The 13,738-nt window shown below is 39.8% G+C and overlaps 1 protein-coding gene across 1 annotated transcript in view; it reads right to left on the minus strand.

Moving 5' to 3' along the window:
- LOC144592053 (uncharacterized) overlaps window positions 1-13,738 on the minus strand; it is a 171,285-nt gene that overhangs the window by 149,856 nt on the left and 7,691 nt on the right. The window contains exon 2 of the mRNA XM_078396293.1: window positions 10,110-10,208. The gene's annotated coding sequence lies outside the window, so the exon portion shown is untranslated. The remainder of the gene's footprint in view (window positions 1-10,109; window positions 10,209-13,738) is intronic.

The raw sequence follows: 13,738 nt of genomic DNA on the forward strand, positions 1-13,738 counted from the left end.
ACCTGCTTCCATCCATGAAGCTAGATAGAGCTCTTAAGGATAGCGGAGTCAGGGGGTATGGGGAGAAGGCAGGAACGGGGTACTGATTGAGAATGATCAGCCATGATCACATTGAATGGCGGTGCTGGCTCGAAGGGCCGAATGGCCTACTCCTGCACCTATTGTCTGTTGTCTATGAATGCTCTGAAGCCAAAGGTTTACCCCACCGCAAAGTCTCACCCAGTACAACCACTCCGCTAGAGTCTGCCTTTTTATTCACCCACTAGGACTAGTCATTCTGGGATGCTAACAGCTTTCATCTGCTCAACTGAAACCAATCTCGTTAAGTGTCCTGCATTTTGCAGGCTCCACATCTGCTCCTGCTTTCAGCTTTAGTTTAATCAGAGATAGTGTGAAAACAGGCCCTTCTGCCCACCAAGTCTGCGCCAACCAACAACCACCTGTACATTAGTTCCATCCTGCACACTTGAGGACAATTTACAGAACCCAATTAACGTACAAACCTGCACGTCTTTGGAATGTGGGAGGAAACCTGAGCACCCAGAGAAAATCCACGTGGTCACAGGGAGAACGTACAAACTCCGTACAGACAACACCTTTGGCCAGGATTGAACCAGGGTCTCTGGTGCTATAGGACAGCAACTCTCCTGCTGTGTCACTGTGCTGCCCAACTGAAATTGACCTTCTGAATGATATCAAACTTTATTTTGCTTTACCTAGATTGGGGAAGAAGGCTGCACAGCAGAAAAAGTTGTATATAGTCAAATATAATGTAGATTTATCTGCATTAAACTAGATAGTAAAACTGTGTATATTAGAGAGATCCCTCTCAATTTTATTACCTACATTATATTGGTGAAATGTCACATTTTATGCAAAAGTTGGCACTTCTGATTGTAAAGTATTCCCTCAAAAGTGTATTGCAACATACTCATACTTAGTGATACGAATCTACAACATTCAAATCCAAAGCTGCCATTTTTAATAATATATATAAGAAAGAACTGCAGATGCTGGTTTAAACCATAGACACAAAAATCTGGAGTAATTCAGCGGGACAGGCAGCATCTCTGGAGAGAAGGAATGGGTGACGTTTCGGGTTGAGACCCTCCTTCAGACAATATCCCAGTCTTGTGGGTCTACTCAGCTTGCCCCAAATGCTGGAGGGTCGTGTGATAGAAGGAACTGGTTTAAACCAAAGATATACACAAAAAGCTGGAGTAACTCAGCGGCACAGGCAGCCGGTCTGGTGAGAAGGAATGGATGATGTTTCGGGTCGAGACCCTTCTAGAATGGGTCGACTGGGCTTGTATTCACTAGAATTTAGAAGGATGAGAGGAGATCTAAAAGAAACATAAAATTCTTCAAAGGTTGAACAGGCTAGATACAGGAAAAATGTTCCCCATGTTGGGGGAGTACGGAACCAGGTGTCGCAGTTTAAGAATAAGGGGTAGGCCATTTAGGACTGAAATGAGGAAAAAAGTTTTCACCCAGAAAGTTGTGAATCTGCAGATTTCTCTGCCACAGAAGGCAGTGGAGGCCAATTTACTGCATTTTTTCACGAGAGTTAGATTTAGCTCTTTGGGCTAAAGGAATCAAGGGATATGGGGAAAAAGCAGGAACGGTGTACTGATTTTAGATGATCAGCCATGATCATATAGACTGGCGGTGCTGGCTCGAAGGGCCAAATGGCCTACTCCTGCACCTATTTTTCTATGTTTCTATATTCTAAATCTAATCATTCCTTCAAAATTTTAAACATCTCTACCAATTACCCTTTAATCTGCTGTGATCTAAGAAAACAGCATTAATATGTTATGAATGACACTGAAAAAACAATGAAGTGGAGGGTTGAGTAAATCAGACACTCAAAATGGCCAACTGTCAGAAGCATGCACCCATAACGTCAAATTATGCATTGTTAATTGCCCTGATGAACGGTTTGCATGGCCACTTCTATAGATTATTATTGCAGTAATTTGGGGGGAAGGTGGGTTATGGGGGAATAAGGTGCTGAAGAGGCTACAACTTAGTCCAATCACAGAAGCCGATGAAAATGCTGAGTCAACCCGACATTCAAATAGCACCATGAAAGATTTAATTATGCTACATCCACTTCAGGTCCCCCGAGACATTCTGGCTGGAGAGGTTTTTGAAAGAAGAACCATATGTTTTCCACAGATAAATTTTTGCTGGGTTGCTAAGAAAGTATTTTCAACCGTATAAAATGACTGAGTGGTAATGTTATGAAATTATAAGTAAATGAATTTGAAAATAACCTAAAATAAAATGTAAAAAACCACAAGAATATGAATATTCAACAAATTCTAACTTGCAGGAATAAAATTTATTACTGAATGTCTGGCAAGGAAAGTGATGAGATATTTTTTCTTTTTTTAAAAATAAGGAGTGAATTAACAGATTGGTACATTTGACAATAAACTGAACTAAACTAAACTACAATATATTAAAATGAGTGAATGTTAAAAGATTTTGTAAACAGTTCAGGATTTTTTTTATTTTTAGTTTAGTTTAGAGATGCAGCGCGGAAACAGGCCCTCCAGGACATTGAGGCCGCACTGGCCAGCGATCCCCGCACACTAACACTATCCTACGCACACAAGGGACAATTTACATTTATACCAAGTCAATTAACCTACAAACTTGTACGTCTTTGGAGTGTGGGAGGAAACCAAAGATCTCAGAGAAAACCTACGCAGGTCACGGGGAGAACGTACAAACTCCATACAGACAAGTACCCGTAGACACGATCGAACCCGGGTCTCTGGTGCTGAAAGGCAGCAACTCTATCACTGCGCCACCATGCCACCCGTTTCCTACATTAAAAAATACTTGAAATACTCAGCACATCAAAAAACATCTGTGGAGAGAGAAACTGAGTTACAGGGTCTCGACCCGAAACGTCAACCATTCCTTCTCTCCTGAGATGCTGCCTGACCTGCTGAGTTACTCCAGCATTTTGTGAAATAAATACCATTCGAGGTTGATGATCTTGGTGAATCTCAGACTATCTCTCCACATGTTGTTTTCTCCACAGGTGCTGAACATTTCCAGCACTACTTGTACCTTCTTTCAGATTTCCAGCTTCTGTATCATTAGCTTTTGTAACCTTTTATTTTAAAATAAAATTGTTCAATCTACCTTGGTTTCCAACTCTAAAATCCATTGGACAACTGAGTCACCCTGTTAGAATGTGTATTACAAAAGAAATACTTTGGGGAAATATAGCAGGGCATTGATTTTTCTTTTTCTTTCCAAGGTAGATAAAATAGTTAGGAAGAACTGGGGTTAAAATGGCAGACAGTTAAATATTTGCATGAATTTTGGCCCATTGATTATGATTGGATAGATTCTATTCTACAGTTCCAGTAATGGTTTCTTGTAAAAATTCAATGCGTAGTTCCTAAAAACATCCCGTGCTTACTTTGGCTGCAATGCCTCATTTTTTAAAACTAAGCAAAACAAATTATTAGCAGATGGTAAAGTTCTAGGGTCAGAAAGTTAATTATACTTTCATCTCAGCAAATGTTTTGGTTTATTTCAGTAGCTAGAAGCTGAGGCCTTACAGAAGTACAAGATTTATATGTTTTCAGAAATGCAACATAAAAGATAAAAAACAAGTGAGGGTTGCTCAATATAATTTAGTTTCTCCCTGTATTTCAGTGAAACCTGTTGCTCAATTCAAAGTCACTGAGGTTGTATTTGAAGGGATATGCACCAATTAAGGAGCATTTATCTAAGGTTAGTGCGTAACTAGGATGTGTGCTTTAATGTAGTTTTAATTGCGAAGAAGACTTCCATGTTTGTGAAAGGTATCTATGAAGGTATCATGATAATATTCGTTAACATTTCAGTTTTGGAAACACACTGAAATGGTTGCTACATCAAAGGGATAACGTTAATGCAAGCCAGAGGGCTCCTGAGGCCAAGTCACCACACAGGCTAGCCATTTAAGGAGACTGGTTTTGGTGCACTGCCAGTAACGAAAGCTTTACTCATCAGAAAGGAAGTCAAAGGATTAGTCAAGAGCAGCAGAAGGTATCCTATTTACTGTCTTGCACAAAGAGGAGAGAGAGATAAATTAATTGTCAAAAATTGTTTTGACCAATGCATTTCTCTGCCCTGGAAATTTGTCCAAATCCTCTCGGCTTCAGCACCCTCATTAAATCCTCCCACACGCTCTGAATCTTTCAATGAAGAATATTAAAATCATTCACCCAGTTTTGTCATCAGACATAAAGACAACATTAACTTAGAAGCAGCTATAAAACCACACTTCAAATAAAAGTGCCAAAAACTGATGAGGGTTATGTATTCAGAATAATAAATCAACAACCATTTTCCATTTACTTCTCACCCAATTGATCAAACCATGACCTGCCACTGTATCCATTACAAGGTGCTCCTCCAAATAACTTCAAAAAATATGATGTAACACTGATGTTGGTAAAAGTGGGGATCTCAAGCTGGTCCAGCTGATGTACCATGGATAGTAAAGGGTGGTATTAGTTGAATGGATGGTGGTGTAGTGGGATGCCAAACTTTATCCCAGAGCATACTTCAAGGGATCTGTTAGAAATTACATGGAAAAGTATAAGCAGCTAGTTAATATTGCCCTGGATCTGAATGGTGTCATTCAAGGGGTTTGGTGATCATCTTATTACGCCTTACCTCAACTCAACTATTTGTGATATGTGAAAATCAGGGCACAACTTGATTCTTGGGAAGATATCTCATTATTTTTGCGTATTGCTGCTAGGCAGGAAATAATATTCTAGTTTCTGGCGTTTCTGAAACTATGAGTGAAGCAAGTGACAGAGGGAAGAGAGGGAGACAGAAGGAGAGACGCAAAGAGATAACTCTCGGACCAAATAATTAAATATTAAGAGAGGATGTCAACAATTTAAGTTAGACTCTCCAATCCATCTGTTTGGCAATGATGGGCTCATGCCTAATTCCTTCCCTCACAAAAGAAACAAACACTGTTTTGTCATCTAAGATTCCTCAGTAATGCTAAACCAATTGTACAAATCAGGCAATGTGACAGAATGGTGTGGTCCCAGTATAGTTCTGCCAAAGCCCAAATCATTCCCCTCTTCCACCAAAGAAGACCTTTAGCTCCAACCAGTATTTATTAGGCACCACCAGATTGGATAGTAACAGATAGTAAATGACTGTGGTTTTCACAAAAAAATGTGCCGTATCATAGAATATCACAAACTTCTAAAAAAAAATCAAGGATATCATTAAAATATAATTATACTTAACAGTGAGCATAACAAATGAGCCACGTATTATTCCTTATAGACCATTAGTATCCCTGCAATAAAATAAAGTTCACAGAGGAAAGTGATGAAGGCGAGGCAGTCTGAAGAAGGGTCTCGACCCGAAACGTCACCCATTCCCTCTCTCCTAGATGCTGCCTGACCTGCTGAGTTACTCCAGCATTTTGTGATACCTTCGATTTGTACCAGCATCTGATACAAATGCTGTACCAGAATTTGTACCAGCAAATTTTGCTACCAGGCGAGGCAATAAATATTGTCTAGATGGCAAAATAGACTTGACAAGCTCCTGTATGGTAATGTGGTCCAGGAAGGTAAGGGACATGGGATCCAAGATGATCTGACTAACTAGATCCAATGCTGGCATTGGTAGAGGGGACTGATGGAAGAATGAAATTCTTTCCTAAGTGGATGTTTGTGATTCGCAATATCCTGCAAAGATCTGAGCTGGTCTCTATGTTGTTTGTTAAATATAGAAAATAGAAAATAGGTGCAGGAGACGGGCATTCAGCCCTTCGAGCCAGCACCGCCATTCATTGTGATCATGGCTGATCATCCACAATCAATAACCCGCTCCTGCCTTCTCCCCATATCCCTTGATTCCACTAGCCCCTAGAGCTCTATCTAACTCTCTCTTAAATCCATCCAGTGATTTGGCTTCCACTACCCTCTGTGGCAGAAAATTCCACAAATTATATCAAAGACTTGGTTTAGTTTAGTTTAGAGATACAGCGTGGAAACAGGCCCTTCAGCCCACCGGGTCCGCACCGACCAGCAATCCCCGCACATTAACACTACACACATTAGGGACACTTTACATTTATACCAAGCCAATTAACCTACAAACCTGTATGTCTTTAGGAGTGTGGGGGGAAACTGAAGATCTTGGAGAAAACCCATGCAGGTCATGGGGAGAACATACAAATTCTGTAAAGACAGCACCCATAGTCAGGATCAAACCCGGGTCTCAGGCGATGTAAGCACTGTGAGGCAGCAACTCTACCACTGTGCCTGGTTGTGAATGTAGGATGTATGGTTGGTGGGTTTGCAGATGTCAAGGAAGTTGGTGGTGTGGATAATGAGGAAGATTGTCTCAAACTACAGCAGGATATAGTTCAGATGTAAAGTTGGGTGAAGTATTGGCAGATGGGATTTACTCCCAACAAATAAAAAGTAAGGCATTTTTGGGAAGTCAGATGTGGGAAGGACGTATACAGCAAATGGTATGTTCATACAGATCTTGGGGTTCAAATTTAAAGGTAAGGTGGTGATGAAGGCATATGGCAAGCTTGTCTTCATAGGTCGAGGCATAGATTACAAAAGTTGGACATTATATAGCAACTTTACAAAGCATTGCATAGAACACATTTGGAGTATACTGTGAAGTTCTGGTCACCACACTATAGAAAAGGATGTGATTGCATTGAAGAGAGTGCAGAGGAGATTCGTCAGAATGTTGTCTGGATCCGATGAATTGAGTTATGGGGAGAGATTGGAAAGGCTATGTTGTTTTATCTGGTGCAAAGGAGGCTGAGTGGTGACCTGATAGGTACATTTAAAATTATGAGGTATAGATAGAATTGACAGCCACAATCTTTGTTCCCATAGTCGGAGCATCATAAATAAGGGTATTAGGTTAAAGTGAGAGAAAGTAATTTTAAAGGAGATTTGAGGGGGAATATTTTAAAATCGAGAGTGGCTGATGCCTGGAATTCGCTGCCAACAAATGGTACAGTCAAATGCAATCAAATACATTTAGACAGGTGCCTAAATAGACAAGGCATAATAAGATACTGACTTGGTGCAGGATTAGTGTGGATGGGCAAAAACATTGACATGGATGCAGAGAGTCGAAGGGCCCATTTTTGCATAGGGTCCACTTTGCTTCCAAATCTGCCTGTGTGCTACCTTTTGTGTAAAATATAATCGAAAATAAGATCAGGCATGTATGTAATTAATCATCAATTCTGCTGGATTGTTATTGAGACAATAAGCACATTTATAATGCGCACATGATGTCTGTCACAGACCACTGTATTCAACAAATGTCAGTATGTGAAAAAGAAACATTCATGATCTTTAGCCATAATTCACTAAGAAAATTATAACAATAACTGATAGCCAACATGCATATACCAACACTATAAATATCATGTCACAGAGATTTGACCATACAGTGCCAAAATGTTGAGCTATGCCCAAGATCCTAATTGCACAGGTAAAATTGCACAGCTCGCAATAGTGGGTAAATTGAGCATATTTTGTTTGGATCATATATCCAGATGACCTTAATTAAGGGCTCTAAATTTTTGCAGAACCTAATTTCAATTTTTATCGACCCAGATAGAATCTTAGAAATACATAATACAGAAGGAAGATATTTAACCCATTGAGTTTGTGCCAGTCAAAATTCCCATAAACTTGCAGGTAACGGTTCTTAGAACATTGACGAATACCGCACAATAACATCTAGCCCATAATTTCCATTTCGAACATGATGCTAAAACGAATCATTTTTGCCTACGTGCTCCAGTTTCCCCCATTGTCTGATAAATGTATTCTCAATGAACTAACATTGATTCTGTTCATTACAGAAGCTTGCCATTAGGGGTCCTCTGTCTTCCACAGCAGTCTAAATCCAGAAACGATTTTGTTCCAAGTCTCAGCAATTTCAATGAAGTCCACCTTATTTTGCATAACAACATGATTACCAGAATTCTGAACAACTACATTCTTTCCCCATTGTGGAATCATCATCATCAAGGTGCCTTACTTTTTCCCTTATGCTATACAATAAGTCATTGTCGTGCTACTGAGGAAGCTATCAGGAGGAACTAGTTCAGCAATGTTCTAGAGAGCTGATGATTCAGTTGCAACATCTGTTCCTTTTGTGACTGATAGGTCTCTAGGCGCTGGTGTATTTTTTGTTTTAACCTCAGTGCTCCTTGGGTTCGTAACATTGGATTTGGTTAAATGGAGCTTTGAGACTGATTGGCATTATGCTCTTCCATTTAAATTAAGGAAGCATTTATGTAGTTTCAGTCAAATTTAAACTGAACACCAGCATGTGTAACACAAAGCAGTACACCAGTTTGTGTGCTTTGCCCTGTGGTACACATTTTGGATGTTCTGAGAAAGACTGGTAGGGCAAAAACTGGCAAGGTTAGACTGGGTGAAGAAGTAATAATTGAATTCTAGAAGCATATATTTGTTTGAATGAAAGAATTGAAATTTGTTGGCGAGCTGAGAAAGACTGTGATGGGGGTAAATCAACATCTCTACCTCCTCAGAGTTGGGGAGATTTGGCGTGTCGTCAAATACTATTGAATTTGTACAGGTGTAGAGTGGAGATCATACCAATCACTGCAACATGACCTGCCTTGGTAATTTGAATGTCCAGGAACGAAGGAGGCTGCAGAGAGTTGAGGGACATTGTCCATTCTATCATGGGTATTGGATCTACACGAAGTGCAGACTGATGACATCATGAGCTGAAGGAACTGTCCCCGTGCTGTATATTTCTATGTTCTATGTTCTTAAAAGGCAGCTAATATCATCAAGGACCCACACCACCCATGCTACGCACTCATCTCTCTGCTATCATTACAAAGACAATGCAAGAACCTGAGAACCATTACCTCCAGATTCTAAAAATCTACCTCCCATCAACCATTGGGGTCTTAAACTGCCATGTAGAACCCTAGCCATAACCCTACCTCAGCACCGGACTACTACGGACATTACACTACTAAGGTTGCATAATGTACTTTGGCTTGCACTATCATGGTCTGGCATAGAATAACTAATAATATATTGTCTATTTAAAGGTTGTGTGTTGCATTTACTGTGCCTGTAAAACTGCAGCAGTAAGAATTTTAATGTTCCGGTCCTGGTGCATTTGGCAATTAAACACATTTGACTCTAGAATCATTATTTAGTACCAGCTTCTTCTGCCTTAATATTCTTGTTTATTTGTCAACTTTATGCACTCTCAGCTTTCTAAGTAGTAGTTTTAATATGTTTTAACATATATATTTCCTGATACAAACAGATTAGTTTATTTTTCTGGAGGTTCATTGCCTGGCACTAATATCTTTGGTTCTTGGGAAATCTGAAATAAAACCAGACTGGAGTTTTTAAAATAGAAGAATTGATTTTCGGTGTAATCTGACTTGAAGCTAACATGGGGCTATGTTCAAATCTTGATCTGAACTGAAAGAACTAGGGGCCAAAACTGATTCAATGACGTAGGCCCAGTGGTTTGGTAAAATATGTAAGTAGATGCCAATATGCAGGATGAGGTGTAAGCCATTCAGTGATGAAATTTTCACGTGTGTGTTTTGCATATGGTTTCTCTTAACAATCTGGGCTAAATTCCCATGGTTTGGAGAGGATGTGGAATGAATACTAACAGCAGTGAATACCAATAAACAGAATTATGATGCACTGTGAGACTCAGTTAGAAAATATAATTTGTTCCATAGACGGCTGGCCTCACTTCTGTGTGAGAACACCCTTAACCTCCATTAAGGATTTCCTGGCTTGGGCTGCCTGGTCTTAATGTCATCCAGATGTGAAATGAATTAACTTGTTTAAATCTGATTTATGGCACAAAGGCACCTTTGTAATCACCTAGGACACAATGACTATTAGAAAATGTTTCGGAATTCCCCAGTTTAAAAAAAATGAGATTGGCCACAATTGCAGTAAATTGTAACTGTTATGGTTGAAATGGCACACATCAATAAAGGGAGAAACAGCGCAATAGTCAATTTCCTCGTGATTGCACATACTAGGTATTACCTTGTTTAGGACTGCAGTATTCATGTAGTTGATTATCTTCTGATTTGGTTCTACTAGGTGTGGAGTTGCATGTTCAGCAGAATTTAGTGCTTCATCCACCTTCAAACAGAAAATAACATGCCATTCGTAATATGCAAGAAAGAACACAGTTTCATGTTTGTTTTGGAAGTGTCGTAATTGGTTGAAATATGTACTGCATATTCTGAAGGGATACTTTATGGGCACCACAAAATAATCAAAATCATACTCTTTGTACCCTTTTCTGAAAATAAAAATGCTTCAATTGTAATTAAGAACATTTTGGATCAAGAAAATGCACATCAAGTTTGTGCACTTTTTTTTGGATGAACCACTAATTATTTTGCAACACATTTCTTATTGTAAATAACCGTCTTACTCTTTCCAAAGCAATTTTTGCACAACTATATATTGAAATACTCTAATATTGAAAGGAAATCTATCCAATTTCCCTTCCAACTCCAGATATTCTAATTTATAACATTTAATCCCTAGTATTTATAACTCTTTATTATGGTGAACCGATTTTCTGTATGAATTTTGTGACTTATTGAAGTCTCTTTTTGGAAAAAGGGTAATTTAATATCATTTCATTTGAGATAGCAGAAACTAACTTTTATAACCCTTAGACTACCAATTATACAAAGAAACTTGGATCAGATCTGATTCATAACTTCCAAAATCTAGCATATCCATTGAAAACAGATAATTTGCTCATTAACTAAATATACAAACTGCTGGAATCGAGCAGCCAATCTAATTACATGATTTATCTGTTACTCATGACGTATATATCCAAATCAAAAGATATCAGAAGTAACATTTAAAGAATAAGAATTTTTTATTAGATTTTGTTGTTGAAGAAATATTTTGTAATTCTCAAAATATATTCAATCCATTGAGATACAAGAACATCATGGGAATTTAAGTTATCCATGTTTAACTGAAAAGGCTAAGGAAACATTAGGTTTTCACGTTCAGATGGATTTGCATGACCCAGTGTATAAAACACAGAAAGTCAAGTCAAGTCAAATTTATTTGTCACATACACATACACGATGTGCAGTGAAATGAAAGTGGCAATGCCTGCAGGTTGTGCACAAAAAGAATTACAGTTACAGCATATAAATAAAGTTAATAAGTTACTATTAGTGTCGACAAAAATTTAGTCTCTGGGGTTATAACAGTTGACAGTCCTGATGGCCTGTGGGAAGAAGCTCCGTCTCATCCTCTCCGTTTTCGCAGCGTGACAGCGGAGGCGTTTGCCTGATCGTAGCATCTGGAACAGTCCGTTACTGGGGTGGCAGGGGTCCCTCATGATCTTGCTTGCTCTGGATCTGCACCTCCTGATGTATAGGTCCTGCAGGGGGATGAGTGTAGTTCCCATGGTGCGTTCTGCCGAACACACTACTCTCTGCAGGGCCATCCTGTCCTGGGCAGAGCTGTTCCCAAACCAGACTGTAATGTTGCCGGACAGGATGCTCTCTACAGCCCCAGAGTAGAAGCAATGAAGGATCCTCAGAGACACTCTGAATTTCCTCAATTGTCTAAGGTGGTAAAGGCGCTGCTTAGCCTTACCCACCAGTGTGGCAATGTGCGTTGCCCACGTCAGATCTTCTGTGATGCGGACTCCCAAGTATTTAAAACTGCTCACCCTATCCACAGTAGACCCATCTATCTCCAGTGGCGTGTACGTCCCTGGATGTTTAGCCCTTCTGAAGTCCACAATCAGCTCCTTTGTTTTAGTGACATTCAAGAGGAGGCTATTGTCCTGACACCAGAGTGCCAGATCAGCCACCTCCTCCCGGTAGGCCTTCTCATCATTGTTGGAGATCCGGCCCACCACCACAGTGTCATCAGCAAACTTGATGATGGAGTTTGAGCTGAACCTGGCCCCACAGTCATGTGTGTACAGGGAGTACAGTAGGGGGTTAAGGACGCAGCCCTGGGGGGATCCTATGTTCAGGGTGAGGGAGCTAGATGTGTGTTCCCCCATCCTGACCACTTGGGGCCTGGCAGTGAGAAAGTCCAGGACCCAGGCACACAGAGGGGTGCTAAGCCCCAGTTCCATCAGCTTCTCAACCAGTCTGCTGGGGACTATTGTGTTGAATGCTGAACTAAAGTCAATGAACAGCATCCTCACATAGCCCCCCTGGCTGTCCAGGTGAGAGAGAGCGGTGTGTAGAACCTGGGAGACCGCATCATCCGTGGACCTGTTCGGACGGTATGCGAACTGTAGTGGGTCCATGTTGCGAGGAAGGAGGGCGCAGATGTGCTTCTTGACTAGCCTCTCAAAGCATTTCATGACAACCGAGGTGAGGGCCACCGGTCGGTAGTCATTTAAACACGCTGGAGAGGCATTCTTTGGCACCGGTAGAATGATGGATCTTTTGAAGCATGCAGGGACCACGGACTTTGCCAAGGAGAGGTTGAATATTGTGGTGAGCACTGGAGCAAGCGGAGTAGCACAAGACTTTAGTACTCGCCCAGATATACCATCTGGGCCTCCAGCTTTCCTCGTGTTCACACGCGTCAGAGCCCACCTCACCTCACCTCATGCTGTGCACAAACAGCAAGCAATTGGCAAGGTCAAAGTATTTTGTTGGCTTTTACTGAAAAGGATTGGAACACAGGCATTCTGAAATTGTATCATAGTTTGTTATATCATGTAATTTTGTTCTCCATGTCTAAGAATATATTTGCTAACATTTAGGGATGATTTAAGGAATCGTCACTGAAGTAGTTCCTGGGATGAGCCTTATGACCATTGAATGAATAAGATGGACCAGTACTCTCTGCTGTTTAGAATATTGAGAACTGATCTCATTAAGACTTTTAAAATTTTGAGAAGGCTTGAGTATTCCTGGTTTAGAAGTAATGACCGTCTCTGGATATGAAATCAGATGTTTAAACTTAAAGTAAAGGACAAGTTCTTTATTCAGATATCTATGAATCTGAGGGATTTCTTATTCCTATTAAATGTAGGTGTTAGTTGTTGAGCACCTTCAAGGTTGATTTTAAGAAATCAAGAGGTATCAGGGTCGCCCAGGTAAGTGGAAAATGAGATAATTAACCATGGTTTTACTGAAAGGCGGAGAAGGTTAGAGGGAGTGTAAAGTCTACTCTTGACTTGTTCCTAAATTATTAGCAATTATCAGTATCGATAGAAAGCATACCCTTTTAGAAATCTCTTCCCATTCAAACTTGTTAAGTTGAATTAGTCTTTCTTCCTCTGATGTGAAAAATCCAAAACGCTTTCTGTAAACAAATATCTTAATGTGTCTAAATATAAAGTCTAAAAGTCTAAAGTATGTAATGACTTGATCAAGAATGTGGGATGGATCATCCTGCGTTGAATTGCATTTGTATAATGTATAGTAACAATTAGGCAGGACTTAAATACTGTTAAAGCAAGAGGTCCAGTTTTCTGTCCATTTATAGATAATACTTGATCTATGAAAAGGTTTAATGAAAAGTCACAAATAATGGCAACACTATAGCTCATAGAATAAAAATGATTAGATAATTTCCAGTCAATTTGGTGTCCACAGTTATGAGGGATTAAAATTAATTTAAAGCATATAATTTATGCGTAATCATCCTTCAATCTT

The sequence above is a fragment of the Rhinoraja longicauda genome, chromosome 3 (assembly GCF_053455715.1).
Source record: "Rhinoraja longicauda isolate Sanriku21f chromosome 3, sRhiLon1.1, whole genome shotgun sequence".
NCBI classification, from domain to species: Eukaryota; Metazoa; Chordata; class Chondrichthyes; order Rajiformes; family Arhynchobatidae; genus Rhinoraja; species Rhinoraja longicauda.